This window comes from Macaca nemestrina, chromosome 13 (genome assembly GCF_043159975.1).
Source record: "Macaca nemestrina isolate mMacNem1 chromosome 13, mMacNem.hap1, whole genome shotgun sequence".
Classification (NCBI taxonomy): Eukaryota; Metazoa; Chordata; class Mammalia; order Primates; family Cercopithecidae; genus Macaca; species Macaca nemestrina.
This window is the reverse complement of record NC_092137.1, coordinates 2,969,775-2,985,434: the sequence shown is the minus strand read 5'-3', so window position 1 is coordinate 2,985,434 and position 15,660 is coordinate 2,969,775. Positions and strand designations below refer to the sequence as shown.

The 15,660-nt window shown below is 49.8% G+C and overlaps 1 long non-coding RNA gene across 4 annotated transcripts in view; it reads left to right on the top strand.

The window, feature by feature from the left end:
• The first annotated feature begins 4,594 nt into the window (after window positions 1–4,594).
• LOC105497566 (uncharacterized) overlaps window positions 4,595–15,660 on the top strand; it is a 141,603-nt gene continuing 130,537 nt past the window's right edge. For all 4 annotated transcript variants that reach the window (XR_011611398.1, XR_011611397.1, XR_011611396.1 and 1 more), the window contains exons 1-3: window positions 4,595–6,283; window positions 7,077–7,237; window positions 8,217–8,304. This is a non-coding gene — a long non-coding RNA (uncharacterized lncRNA). The remainder of the gene's footprint in view (window positions 6,284–7,076; window positions 7,238–8,216; window positions 8,305–15,660) is intronic.

The window sequence follows — 15,660 nt, the reverse complement described above, 5'->3', positions numbered from 1 at the left end:
AAAGGCCTTTGACAAAATTCAACAGCCCTTCATACTAAAAACTCTCAATAAATTAGGTATTGATGGGACATATCTCAAAGTAATAAGAGTTATGTATGACAAACCCACAGCCAATATCATACTGAATGTTCAAAAACTGGAAGCATTCCCTTTGAAAACTGGCACAAGACAGGGATGTCCTCTCTCACCACTCCTATTCGACATAGTGTTGGAAGTTCTGGCCAGGGCAAGCAGGCAGGAGAAATAAAGGGTATTCAATTAGGAAAAGAGGAAGTCAAATTGTCCCTGTTTGCAGATGACATGATTGTATATTTAGAAAATCCCATCATCTCAGCCCCAAATCTCCTTAAGCTGATAAGCAAGTTCAGCTAAGTCTCAGGATACCAAATCAATGTGCAAAAATCACAAGCATTCCTATACAACAATAACAGACAAACAGAGAGCCAAATCATGAGTGGACTCCCATTCATAATTGCTTCAAAGAGAATAAAATACCTAGGAATCCAACTTGCAAGGGATGTGAAGGACCTCTTCAAGGAGAACTACAAACCACTGCTCAATGAAATAAAAGAGGACACAAACAAATGGAAGAACATTCCATGCTCATGGATAGGAAGAATCAATATTGTGAAAATGGCCATACTGCCCAAGGTAATTTATAGATTCAATGTCATCCCCATCAAGCTACTAATGACTTTCTTCACAGAATTGGAAAAAACTACTTTAAAGTTCATATGGAACCAAAAAAGAGCCCACATAGCCAAGACAATCCTAAGCCAAAAGAACAAAGCTGGAGGCATCACGCTACCTGACTTCAAACTATACTACAAGGCTATAGTAACCAAAACAGCATGGCACTGCTCCCAAAACAGAGATGTAGACCAATGGAACAGAACAGAGCCCTCAGAAATAATACCACACATGTACAACCATCTGATCTTTGACAAACCTGACAAAAATAAGAAAAGGGGAAATGATTCTCTATTTAATAAATGGTGCTGGGAAAACTGGCTAGCCATATATAGAAAGTTGAAACTGGATCCCTTCCTTACATCTTATACAAAAATTAATTCAAGATGGATTAAATACTTAAATGTTAGACCCAAAACCGTAAAAACCTCTTTTCTTTACAAATTACCATTCTTGGGTATTTCTTCATAGCAGTGTAGAAACACACTAATACAGAGTCATTTTCATCTGGAAGCAGAACCAGGCTGGGTTTGACTGGCTGCTGAGCTTCGCCTCTGTCTCAGTTGGGGCTCTGCTGTGTCCCCCAGGCCCTGCATGTACTGGACTCCCAGAGCCTGCTGTAGGTGGAAGGAATGCAGGAATTAACTGCCCTGCTGCTCTTCCCTGGCATCCTAGAGCTCAATCTGGAAAGGTTAGGGACAGAGAGGCAGAGGATAGTCTCGACATATTTGGGGGTTCAAAATGCAATATTTTATTGGTAGCCAAGACAAGACCTTGACAGCTATTGAGGCCCAAGAGGCTTGATTTGGGCTTCAGTCCTCATACTCTGCCTTGTCCAGCCTCTTCCCTCACGTCTCTTTTTGCTCCTCATGGGACTCTTCTTCCTTTACTTCCCCATCTCTTTGTTCCAGTCGAGGAGAGAATCTGCCTTGCCACCATTACATCTCCATAGAAGGTAAAGGCATGATGGGTCTCCTTGTAGCAGGATTGGGCCTGGGTTCTCACTGTGGAATGGAAAATTTTGTCCCCTGGTGGAAGGTTTCAACCAGGTGAACCACTATATTTGACATTGAGGATGGGGTACTTCCTGAAACCTTCATGCATAGTCTGTGGGTGAAGACCCAGTGGTCTACTTGGAAGGGCCTCTGGAAGTTTCCTGAAGGTGCAGTGGCTCTTTGCACTTTTCTCTGTGTGTCTGTGAGCATGCAGAGAGGCTCTATGCAAACAAGTGCTTGCTGTGCTTTCCCCTGTGTACACATGCACACACTGAGCTCACACACTGCACCTGTGGCAACTTGGAGAACTCCATTTCCCAGAGACTCCTGCCCTGGGTGTGGAAGTGTTGGTGGCCTTATTGGGTCTTTGAAGTTTCCTAAACTAACTAGAATATTCTGCTGCATTTTAAGCAAAGACTAAGGGGGCAGACTAAGTAAAGACTAAGGTGGCTCCCTCCCTGCTCTAGTATTTGAGGCCACATCTGTATAGACCCAAGGCCACATCTTCTTTGATCTGAGGACGCATCTATATAGAGTGATTTTTTCCCCTTGGAACACAGCCCTTAAGGAGGGAGTGACTCTTGGCATGTTCTCCTTAGCCTGTGATTTTAGTCAGAGTCTTAACTAGACTAACCAGGATAACAATGACCAGACTTCAGGCTTCTTGAAAAGCTCAGGGAGACATCTGCATGTCTGTCTCTTCCCACTTTTGGTGTAAAATGACCCACTTCCCAAATCCCACCACAAGCCTTAGGGAGCTCGACGGAACATTGTATTTTTATAAATACATAAAATAACTCTCTTATTCTGATCATGCTGCTATAACAAAATATCTTAGACCAGGTAATTTGTAAATAAGAAATTCATTTCTCACAATTCTGGAGGCTGGAAAGTTCAAGATCAAGGTGCTTGAAGCTTTGGTGTCCAGTGAGACTCCTCTTTGCTTCCAAGATGACACCTTGTTGCAGTGTCTTCCCATGGCTTAAGGCGCGATGGCGCAATGGAAGAATGGCTGCACATTGTGCACTCACAGGGCAGAAGAGGCAAAAGGACTAGGACGTTCTCTGAAGCATCTTTCATAGGGCATTAGTCTCATTCTTGCCGGTGGAGCCCTCAGGGCCTAATCACCTCCCTAAGGACACACCTCTTAATACCATCAAATTGGGGTTTAATTTTCAACATATAAATTTTGAAGATACACGTACATTCAAACTATAGCATTCTGCCCTGACCCCTCCTAATTCGTTTCTTCACGTACAAAATACGTTCGTTCCATCTCAATATCCTTAAAAGTTTTCATTAATTTCAGCGGCAATGCAAAAGTCTAAAGTCTCATCTGAATCAGATATCATGACACTCAAAGGTGGGATTCATCTTGAGGCAAATTCATCATCTATGAGCTGGTGAAATGAAATGTTTTATGTGCTTTCAAAATACTGTTGTGGGGCACGTGTAGAAAAGACATTTGTATTCCACGGGGGAAAACAGGGAAGGAGAAAGGCCTTAAAGATCAAGAACCAACATCGGCTGAATGCTCTGCCCTCCAGGCCCATTGGGGCTGGGATCCCACCTTCCAGGCACCCTGGGGTGGAGGGCACAATCCACAGTTTTGTCACATAGGATTTGGGTGCCCAAAGCTCCAGGCAGCCCCACTCCCATGGCTTTGAGCAGCCTTACGCCCATGGCCTCACTGGGCGTTGCCCTAGTGGGGGCTCCCTGCAGTTACCCTGTCCTGGGCACCCCTCTGCCTGGGTCATGTTACTATCTAGAACCCTCTAGAACAATCTAGGTGGAGGTAGTCATGCTCTCATAGCCTTTCTGCACAGAATGCATTCCCCTCCAGTGCACCAGAGCCACACCTGGGGCCACTGAGCAGTTTGGTGTCTGAGTGCGGGGAGTAGAACAGGGCTAGGTGGCTGTGGCCTCTCCTTTGATGCCATGCCACACTTCAGGCTCTGAAACTCCTTTGGGGTCATTCTTCCATGGCCATGGACACTAGGTTCTGGCTAATCTCCCCATTGTCTTAATGAATGGCACCTGTCTTCTGCTGAGATGGCAGATTCATGCTAATTTCCATATCAAAGGTCTCTTGGCCATACCCTTGCTCTTTCCCAAACGGGCTTTTTTGTGTTTCCCGATATGGATAGGCTGATAATTTTCCTAATTTTTAAGCTTTGCTTCCTTTTGGATTACCATCTCTGTCTTCAAATTTCTTCACTCTTCTCCCATCTCACTATGAGGAGTCAAGAGGAACCGGCTGCTCCTGTAGCCCTCTGCTCAGCCAAATATCCACCTCCATTGTTTGTGAGCTTCACCTTCCATAAAACACCTGACACAAACATAATCCAGCCAAGTTCTTCACCATTTTATAACAAGGATGGCCTTTCCTCTGTCATCCTCATTTGTATTTCATCCTCAAACGTTCCTCATTTCCATTTGAGAGCTCACCAGAAAGGCCTTTACCATCCATATGTCTACCAACATTCTGTTCATGACCACTCAGATATTTCGTAAGGCAGAGGCTGTCTCTGCAGCTCTCCTCTGTCCTGAGCCTTCATTGGAATCACCTTTAAAACCCACTTCGTGGAGATTTGGTTCCCCAGCCAAGGGGAAGGGAGGTTTCTTGGACCTCTTTTTTTGACGTCACTAACCTTACTCATGAGGGCTCTGCTTTTGTGACCTAATCAGCTTCCCAAGTCTTCCAAATGCCGTCACCTTGGGGTTAGGATTTTAACATGGAAATTTAGGAGACAGGCACAAGCTTGTAGACTGGAGAAACCACTTTTGTAGGCAAGTTGGTCTTGGGTTGGCGTCCTTCTCCTCCACAACATACCCATGCCTCCAAGTACATTCTAGTCAAGGCATTTCTTAAAAATTCACTTTATTCATTTTCTCAGGAATGAATTTGATTTACAATTGTCAGTGCCCTGTAAGCACTTAATTTCTCAGTGCAGTCAGGCTGCTGGAGAGGTGTGGGCTGTCAGCTGTAGTAGTGTGGCCTTGGTATGTCATAATACCAATTTTCAAATGGTTTTGCTGAAGCAGACTTGTCATACCTGATGTTAAATACTGGCCTCCATACATCAGAGTGGTATGTCCGGATCAAAGGGAATCCAGTTGGCATGATTTTATTTGGTTAGGTTGTGTTCACTAAATTGCTATTTGCAAGAATTGTCTGACATCCAGAAAGCCACTGAAGGGCTTCAGGCTTTTACATTTCACAGCGTGTCATGCTAAGAACAGACACAGTTGGGATTTCAGAACAGGCAATACTGGTTTAAGCCTGAGACAGATAGCATTCCACATATTGTTACGTATATGATGCAGACTTTTCCTCACTTCTGCGGGGGACTTCCCTCTTCCATATGCCTTCTCTGTGGGCATCTGGTGAGTCTGACTCAGGTTTCAGGTAGGCGCGGCTGCACCGGCCGACTCAACACAGACCGTGTAGGCAGGCCCCGGATGACACTGTCTGTGGGAGACCTCCCGGTCTATTTCTAAGGGGTGTGCTCCATCCCAGCTGCCCACAGCCTGTGGTTCCATGGCAGCTCTGGTGCAGCCACTGTCTCTCGGGGAGACGGAAATCCAGGATGCCCGCTCTGCAGGCTGAGTGCTGTCTGCCTGGTTCACCGACTCCACACGCAGGACCTGCAGCCAGCCATGGTCAGGTGATGCCCTCCACATTCCAATACCTGGAAGCAGCAATTCCTGCGAGCACTGTGCCTTTTATGGTAAGACTTCAGGGAAATGACAGCAGAATGAGCAGGAATGATGGCACCGCCTTCCACATGCTTTTTACTGAATGTGGACTGGAACGTGGGGGGTCTCGCTGGCCTCCATTTTGCAGGCCTCTGGTTGGAGCCTCTGAGAAGAATTGGTCAACAACAACAAGAAAGTATGTTTTGAAGTTGCATTCTCTTGTGCTGTGCAGCCTCCTCCTCTGGACTTAAAAACAGCCATACTGGTATCAGCCATTGGTCTGCGAAGGGCTGAAGGTCAGTGGCACCTGCTGAGTGTGGCTGCACACCAAGTCCTCTTTCAACGCACTCTTAGGACAAATACTGGTGCTTCTCAGGCTGGATTTGACTGGCTTCTGGCTCTCACAGAACCGGAATGAGCCGGAATGGCCTCTAGAGATGCTCTGAGGTCGGCAGGCCAGACCATTCCTCCTGGAGCCGCTGCTTCATCGAATTCTGATGGATCCCAGCCCACCCTGCTTGGCCTGTGCCCCTCCTGGCACCATCTGCCTGAGCCTGGGCTGGCGCTCTGTCAGCCTTTGCAACACAGCTATGAGCCTTGGAAAGCTGGAGTTTGGTTTAGCAGAGAAATGCATTTGAAATCTTCCCTCTAGGCCCCCCTCTTTCTGTTTCCCCTCCTCACCTCCCTCCAGGACCAATTTATCTGCCAGTCCAGCCTCCAAGTGGAGCTGGGGCCAAGTTGGAGACCTGCCTATGCTTGTCAGCCTCTGTGGCCAGATCACAAGAGAGCAGCACACAGCTGGGAGAGGGCTGGGAAGTCCCCGTGTGCAGAGCGTGCTTAACAGGGGGTCGGGGAAGCCAGAAGCTTTCCTCAGGCTGCAAAGGAGGTGTGGAGGAGAGGTATGCCCTGCCCCTGAGGGAGACACTAAGCTCTGGCATGTGTTTGTGTGAGCATGCATGTGTGGGTGCATGAATATGCATTTGTGCATGTGTGTGCACATGTGCCTGCATGTACACATTCTGGTGTGGCAGAGAAAGAGCTCAAGGTGGCATCAGGTAGTCTCTGGCTGTCTCAGGTGTCTCTGCCTCAGCCTTGGCATGTATAGTCGGTTTGAGGCTCTGCTGCTCACCACGGCCCAGGGGAGCTGTGCCTGTCACATTGGAGTCTGCACAGCTAGAGCTGTAGCCCAGCCAGTGCCTGGAGGCAGAGGCGACCCTCGCTCTGGAGTCCTCAGCTGCTGGCAAGATGCAGTGCACATATCCATCCATCCATCAATCCTCATGATTCTCTAGCATGACCTTCTGTGAGTCAGATCTCCAGACTGTGGGGATGCGGGAGAAGATGAATAGGAGAGGTGTGTTGTTCGCACTCAGAGGATGAAGAGTGCCCAGGTAGGAAGGAGCTGCAAAAGTGACCCAGTCCCCACACCACTGAGTGTTGCATCCTAGGACAGCTTTCTATAGTATTAGGTATCACTGTCCACACGCCCTGTGGGGCAATTGGTCCCTGTGGTCTCCCCATGATCACTTTCATCCAGTTCGGCCCTATCTTCCCTGACCTCTTCTCTCTCTCTCTCTCTCTCTCTCTCTCTCTGCTCCCTGGAGTTCCTCTTTGCACCTGCACACAGTCCCTGATGGTGCTGCACCCTTACAAGGGCTCCACACCTATTTTTAGCCCCTGCCTTCTCTACAGAGTTCCAGGCCTGTGTTTGGCTCTATCTACTTGGAAGACTCACAGGTTCTTCAAAACCAACCAACGTGAAGCCAGTTTGTCCTGACTTTCACCGCAAACCTGATGATTGCTTCATCCCCTGTCTTGAGAAGACTCCACTACCCAACCATTGTCTAAACCAGGTACCTGGAAGTCCTTCTTGGTGACTGCCCGTCACCTGCTCGGGGTCCCATCCAGCAGTGCATCCTAGTGTGCCTCCCACTGCACTCCAGCTGTAGCTCAGGATTTGCTCAGCTCTGGTCTTGCTGTTCTGAAGCCCCCACTGACCACTCAGCCCTGCCATGAGGCCCATCATGCAGCTCCCCTTCCCTCTAACCTGCTTCAAGTCCATTCCCCAAACTGCCACAAGGCCCCTTCTCCTTGAGCCAATAGGACTCATTCTTTCCCCTGCTGAACACGCACCAGGGCTCTGCATGCCTTCTTACAACAAATTGCACGGTGGGCGCACCAGCCTTTACCATCTGACTCCATGTGCTGCCCACCTGCTGGCTGTGCTGGAGGTTTTGAAGAGTCAGACTTTGGCCTCAGGTCTCCTGCCTGAGAGCTGTGTAAACCTAGAGCCTCGTCTCACAGAGCCCCTGTTCCCACAGCAGTTAAAGAGGAGATGACAGAGTCCCTCCTGGAGAGCCAGTCTAGCTATTCAGTGAGTCAGCAGCACAGCTCCTACAGCACACAGAGAACAGTGGTCTGGGGTTATACTGAGGAAGGGTGTGAATCTGGGGTTAACTGAGGGAGGGGGTGAGCCTGGGGTTCACTGAGGAAGGGTGTGAACCTGGGGTCTTACTGAGTGAGGGTGTGATCCTGGGGGTTCACTGGGGGAGGGCGTGAAGCTGAGCTTATACTGAGTGAGGGTGTGATCCTGGGGGTTCACTGGGGGAGGGCGTGAAGCTGAGCTTATACTGAGGGAGGGTGTGAGTCTGGGCTTCACTGAGGGAGGGTGTGAGTCTTGGGTTATACTGAGGGAGGGTGTGAACCTGGGGTTTTACTGAGGGAGAGTGTGAGCCCGGGGATCAGTGAGGGAGAGTGTGAGTCTGGGTTTTGAACCTGGAGGTCCTCTGAGGGAGGAGATGAACCCTGCTTTCCTTTTCTTTCTGCCCTCAGACTGGGCTTTTCAGTCCCTGAAGCTGCTGCTCTGCCCACTCAGGAAGGTGAGGAAGACTGACGGCAGCGGACTTCCAGCCTCTGCTCTGTGAGTGTGTGTATGTGTGTCTTGTGTGTCTGTGTGTTTGTGTGTGTGCATCGGGGCAGTGAAGGCTAGCACCGAGCAGCTGCTGGCATCTGGGGCTCATCTATCTGGGGCAGCCCTGCTTCTTTGTTTGTGTGGCCCATTGGATCCATGGGGTAATCTTCCCAGCTGCCTTCCATTTTATCCTTGGTTTTATGAGGGCCATCTTCCCAGCTGCCTCCTGTTCCACTTTCGCTTTATGAGGTCATCTTCCCAGCTGTCTCCAGTTCCATCCTTTGGTCTGTGGCGCCATTTTTCCAGCTGCCTCCTGTTTTGTCCTTAGCTCTATGAGGCCATCTTCCCAGCTGCCTCCCATTCTATCCTTGGCTCTATGGGGCCATCTTCCCAGCTGCCTCCTGTTCCATCCTTGGCTCTATGGGGCCATCTTCCCAGCTGCTTCCAGTTCCATCCTTTGCTCTATGGCACCATCTGTCCAGCTGCCTCCTGTTTTGTCCTTGGCTCTATGGGGCCATCTTCCCAGCTGCCTCGAGTTCTACCCCGGCTCTATGGTGGCCATCTTCCCCGGTATCCCATTCCACCCTTGGCTCTATGGGGCCATCTTCCCAGCTGCTTCCAGTTCCATCCTTTGCTCTATGGGGCCATCTTCCCAGCTGCCCCCTGTTTTGTCCTTGACTCTATGGGACCATCTTCCCAGCTGCCTCCTGTTCCATCCTTGGCTCTATGGGGTCATCCTCCTAGACACCTCCAGTTTCACCCTTGGCTCTATGGGGCCACCTTTCCAGCTTCCCCCCTTTCCACCCTTGCCATTGTGTCCTCATTGGGTCATTTGTCAACAGCATCTGCTTAGCACCAAGCAGTGGTCCTGGATCCTCTCAGATGTGGCCCCTGTGGTAATGGACATGATCAGTGCATGTGGGGAGTGGCCAGTGATCACATGGTCACACGGAGGTGCTACCCACACTGTTCTAGGAAGGATACACATGGGTTCTGTGGGCCATGGAGGTCATGCCAGGCTCTGAGCCAGGGTCATGGAACTGAAAGCCACAGGACAGATTTGAGCCAGTTGGTTTATCAGAAGCAGTAAGAGCGACTCACAGAGGGGCTGCCTCCACGGGCCTTGTACAAACAGCACCCCATTTCCAGGACCCACAGTGGCCTGTGTGGCTGCAAGGGTGGAGTGGGGTGGGCTGGGGTGGGACGGACCCTGCGTGTGCACTACAGCCAGATCATGCAGGGGTGGGTAGGGGACACGCAGGGTTTTTTTTTTTTTTTTTTTTTTTGTATTTAAGAAGAGAAAGAGGAAGACCGAAGGGAGAGAGAGAAAAACAGAGGCAGAGAGGAGGAAAGAGCAGTGGAGGCTGTGACCAGATTTTCCTGAGGGACGTTAACCACCTGACTGGCTTCTCTAATGTGGGCGCCTACTGCTGGTGCTGGCTTGTGTGTTTGGACTTGTAAGTTCGGTGTCATCTTCTCTGGCTGGCTGGTATCTTCCGAATGCTGACTTCTGTGGACTGAGAGGTCTTGCACCCCACTTTCCCCTTCCCAAGACAGTGACAAGGGAGAACTGGGCTTTGCCTCTGTCTCTGAGAGCTCCAAACACCCAGGTCACCCTTAGCCAACCCTGTTTGAGCCACTGCTGCCAGGAAGAGCCCCAAGCCGATTCTTGCTGCCATTTTGTCTCTCTTCCCAGGAGTGCTGGCCACAATGTCTCTACCTGTCCGGGAGCCCAGTCTCCCTTATCAGTGTCCATCAATACTAGCTGGTTTGAGGGTTTCCTTTGGATGTGCTGCTGGTGGGCAGCAGGCAGAAGGGATGGCAGGTGGTCCAGAGCCCCTCTAGGCAGGCCAGCCTGCTGTGCTGTGGGCCCTGTGCCAGCACGGGTCCCCTCCATAGCCTGTGCCCTTCTGGGCAGCCTCATGGCTCCGTGGCCACCCAGCTCCCCAAAGCCAAGAAAGTGACTGCCCTTCCACGGTCGACACCCCCATCCAGTCTTCTTTTCAGTAAGTCTAAAAAATTAAGTCATCTCATCATTGCCATGCAATGTCCATTGGTGGGGGCATCAATTAAAACCGAAATAAGAGTAATATGATAAGGAAAGGCAGACATAGATCCTGCCCCTGCTCCCGTTAGCAGCTCCCGTGAATGCAGCACAGCTGCAGGAGCTGGCCCGCCTGCTGCATCCTCTCCCTGCTGCAGCTGAGGGCATTCTGAGTGAGAAATTCCTCATTGGGATTGTGTGTGAATTTAGCAGATAATAATTTTAGAGCTTTAAACTGACATTTTAGAAATGACCACTGTAATTCTGGCAAGCAACAATGGATTCCATAAATGATGGAGATTCTAAGAACAGGATTGATTTCCACAGCCCAGGGTCGTTGATGCCGTTTGGAATGGAGAGCTGTGAAGGGGAATGCCTGGGTCTCACAGAGGAGGCTCATGACCTGGAAAGATGTGGGACTGGGGGCCATGTCTGTAGCTCCCCTGCCATGGAGCAGAATCTGCCTCTCCATAAGCATAAGCTCTGGGGACTGTGACATCCACGCTGGGCCTGGCCCCTGCCTCCTGCCCAGCCCCTGCCAGCCGCACATGGTGGAGACCGGCTGCCCATAGCTCTTGTTCTCAGATGTGGGCAGAACGGGAATCTGCCATGTGCCTGTGGATTTAAAAAAAAGAAACCCAGGCTGCTTTTATGTCTGTTAGAAGGAGCCTGCACTTCAAAGTAGTGGGGATGTATATTTAAAAAAATTCCATGCTCATGGGCCAAAGATTTCCCCGGGGCTGCGTGCTGATTTGCAGCCCATTGTGTGTGGCTTTGGGACGCTGGAGGTGTGGAGCAGTTTAAGTGACAAACAGGTTGGAAAAGCAAAGGACACCAGGTGAGGATGACGGAGCGAACATCCTGTTGCTTCCTGATAGTTCCTGCCAATATGGGATCCCACTACTATCTTTCTGCACTAAAAATATGTATATATGGAGATAGAAACTGTTGTAATGGCTCCATGCATTCAGTAGAGGAAATGAGAGAAGAAAGAAGGAACAGATTTAGTCCTGCCCAGAATCTGCACTTCCACGGAGGATGCCAGGATATCACGGGAGAGACTGTAGCTCTGGTCCAATGGGGAGAGCTCTTGGCAGGAGCCAGCATGTTTCTGGGTTCCATTTGGGAGGACAGTTTACTTTTACGAGGTGCTTTGAAATCAGGTGGACGTCTCTAACTCCTGGACCTTTCCCGGCCTTTCCAGCCACTGTTGTCTCTGTGGAGTCAGGGGGCAGGGCCTTTGGGATCAGCTTCTGCCCTCGTGAAAACAGTTGAGCAGCCTGAGAGAACCACGAAGGACCTCACCTGAGTATCAAGTCACCTCATCAGGCTGAATTGTGTGAATCTAAGGACTTTAAAGAGGTGATTTAGGTAAAACGAGGTTATTAGGGTGGCCCCTGATCCAGTGTGACTGGTGTCCTTATGAGGGATTAGGACACAGCCACACAGAGGGACGAGCCCCTGAGGATCCCCGGGAAGATGGCACCTGGAAAGTGAGGAGAGAGGCCTCAGAAGGAATCAGCTCTGCTGTCACTTGATGCCAACTTCCAGCCTCTGAGCCTGCGAGGAAGTAAGCTGCGATTCTTTAGGTCCTTTAGTCTGTGGTCACTGGGTACGGCAAATGGAGATGACGAATACGGCCATTTCTGTAGTTTGAATGTGTCCCCAAAAGTCCATGTGTTGGAAATTTGACCCCCAACATGAGCAGTGCTGAGAGGTGGGATCTTTGGGAGGTGATTAGGTCATGAGGATTCTGCTCTCATGAATGGATTAACCCATCCATTGATTACCGGATTATTGGACTGATGGGTTAGGGAGGGGTGGGGTTAGTTATTACTAGAATGGGTTGGTAGTAAAAGCCAGGTTGCTTCTCTCTCATGAGCCCCTTGACCATATGAAGCCCTGCACCCCCTCGGGACTCTGCTGAAAGTCCCCACCAGCAAGAAGGGCCTCACCAGATGTGGCCCCTGGACCTTGGATTTCCAGCTTCCAGCACTGTAGGAAATAACTTCCTTTACTTTACAAACCACCCAATGTCAGCTATTCCATTATACAACAGAAAACAGACAAGACAGGCATCAGGAACCTCTGAGTTCCTGACAATGGCAGTTTAAAACTATTGGCCGTGGGTTCTTCCAGGGGTGGGGGTCTGTGGCCTCTTGACTTGCATCCAGGTGGGCCCATGGCCACTTGAACCAACAGAGATGGGTAGGCGATACCAGGTGACTTTCTGAGCTGGGTCATAAGGGGCCGTGTTCTGTGCCCAGGCTCTGGGCATGGTCACATCCCACTTGAGGAACCTTCTCTCCTTGGACCCAGTTGCTGTGTTGGGAGAAGGCTGGGAACAGAGAAAGGCAACATAGACACACATGGTCAACAGGCTCATGGAACCTCACTCTTGAGTCATCTTGGCTCAGCCACTAGACATGAGTCAAGAAACACCAGAAAATTCCAGCTTCTGGCCATCTGAGTTCTCATGAGAGTTTTGGACACTGAGGAACCGAGGCTGACAACCACTGTTGTGCCCAGTCCAAATCCTTGACCTATGGGATCCACGAGCTTAATACATTGGTGGTGGTTTCTCTCTGCTTTCTTCAGGGTGGTTTGTTATTCAGCTATGGATAACTAGAGCCCTGACTCACCTTGATGGATCTCATCGTTATTCATCCAGAAATCTTTTATTGAGAAAAATAATATTTGCCATGTTGTGCAAGGAGTTGGGGTTGCAAAACTGTGTGCTGTGACCTATAACACAAGGCGGCAGGGTTGTCTGATCTCCGAGAGCCACGTGCCTGGGATCTTCTGGCCACGGTATCTCACAGAATTCCTAATGCACAGTCTGTGTGGGAGATGATGCTGGGGTCCCCCCCTCCCTCTAGGCTCCTCCAGTGCTCTGCTCACATCACTGAGGGGTTGGCAACAGCCTGCTGAGTCCCTTTCGACCCTTAGCCCACTCTGCAGCAATCAGACTGGCTGAAACCTGTGTGGCTGGCTCCACCCTCAGATCTCCCCACTCCTCTCATTAGCCGCCTGCCTTCTCAGCCGGCGCTCTTATTCTTATGACTCTTGCCTGACCCTGCCTCAGCTCTGTGTCCTCCCAGACTGCTGACTGAGGCTTTGCCCAGCGGATTTTCCATTGCCAAATTAGAGCTTTTCTCTCCTTGCCTGACTGCTCCCTGTCACTGTCCTCTGTATCTTCCTGTTCCTGATTTTGGCTGGCTATCAAGAGAAGATCTACAATCATCCCATCTCTTGTGGCACCTTACCATGTGCAACTCCCTCGTATCTAATACCTCACTTCACCTTTTCTGTTCTTCTATTTATAAGTTACGTGATGTCAGACAGGGCGCTTAACTACTCTGGGCTTTGGCTCCCTTATTTAACAATAGTTATCATAATAATACCTGCCCTGTCCAATTTACAGTTTGTCTGACAGCTCTTCATTGAACAAACATGCATTGGGTTCCTACTGAGTGCTGGGTGCTGTCTCCAGCATTGCTAAGACAACGGCCATGAGACCAGCAAGCATGCCTGGGTTTTGCATTCTAGTGGGATGTCTCAGTCTATTTTCTGCTAAAACAGAATACCACAGACTGGGCAGTTGATAAAGCAGATAAATTTACCTCTTGCAGTTGAAGAGGCTGGGAAGTCCAAGAGCATGGCATTGGCATCTGGGTCATCCCATGGTGGAAGGGCAGAGACTAAGAAGAGCACCAGGTGCCAGACTCACTTTGCAACAACCCACTCTCACAATAACTAACCTGACCTCATGACCCAATCACCTCCCAACAAAGTTGCATTGTGATTGAGTTTACAACACAAGAACTTTTGGGGGGGCAAATTCAAGCCAGGCATGGGGATTAGTGTAAATAAATGAATAGTGCACACTAACTGATTGAGTTGTTAACAAAAATGAAAAGACAGGGGTGGGTTTGGGGAGTGGTAGGAGGGTGAACAGGCCTCTGGAAGTGGCACATACAGGGAAAACCCCTGTGCAGGCAGAGACCTGGGCTGATGAGAAGGGGCCGGACTTGGGGATCTGGGAAAAAGCGTCTCAGTTGAGGGAGAAATGGAGCAAGCCTGGAGCCCTGAAAAGCTTGAGGACTTTGAGACCAGGGAGCAGGTGCTGGTCACAGGGAGTGGGAGATTGGCTCAGGCAGGACCAGGCAGGGTCTCTGTCCCTGGTAAAGAATGTGGGTATTATTTTGAGTGAAAGGAGTGGCATACTCAGATCTGTTTTGGGGTGATCCTTCCTGCTGCCATGTGAACAATGCAGCCAGAAATGGTGCTGGGGGTGTTATTAGGGTACTGCCATGACCCACTCAGAGATGACAGTGGCTGGACCACAGTGGGGAGAAGAGGGGGATCATCACAACCTGTTCCTGGAAGCCCTACTGGGTGTGAGGGGAGTAGAGGAATTAAGAATGGCCCCCACCACGTGATAAATGGAGAAACCCAAGGCAGTCATGTGGTTTCTGAGGTGTGGGGAAAGTGAAGGGCTCCTCTTTGTGTAATGCGTGAGCTTCCTGAGATGTCTTCATGGGAATAGAAAGTTGGCCTTGGGATGTTTGCTTCTGGAGCTCAGAAGCACAATACTAACCTGGAGAAACATGGATGCCATTTGCTTAGGGTGGTGTTAGAATGTGTAGAGGATGACCATCGTTTGGGGAGAGGTGACAAGGACCCATGGATGCCCCACACTACTTGTCAGAGCCCTCATCCTGGGCTCCGTGTCCTATGGATGCCATAACAGATGTCCACAGACTTGATGGCTTAAAATAGTCAAAATTTGTTCTTTATAGTAACGGAGGCTGAAAGTCCAAAATCAGTTTCAGGGGGCAAAATCCGGAGGACCTGCTGAGCTGTGCTCTCCCTGAAGGCTCTAGCAAAGAGAACTTCCTGCCTCTTCTAGCTTCTGGGGTCTCCTGGTGTTCTTGGCGCCACATGGCTCTAATCTCTCCTCTGTGGCCACATGGCCTCCCCTGTGTATTGAATCTCCCTCTGCCCTCTTTTCTAAGGATACTCGTGATCGGATTTAGGGCCCACTCAGATAATCCACAATAATCTTTCCTTGTCTCTTCTGCGGAGACCTTTTTCACAGTTTCCAGGGATTAGGGTCTGCTAATTGGGGACCATTGTCCAGCCCACTTCATACTAAAGGTTTGAAGAGGCAGTACTTCAATATCGAAAGCTTGAACTTGGGGTGAGAGTGCAATCTTGGAATTGCATTTCTAGACAAATGGAGTTGGGCTAGGCATATTCCTAGTTGTCTGACCACAGGCCTATTTCTTGGTTTCCGGACCTCAATGTGTTTATCCACA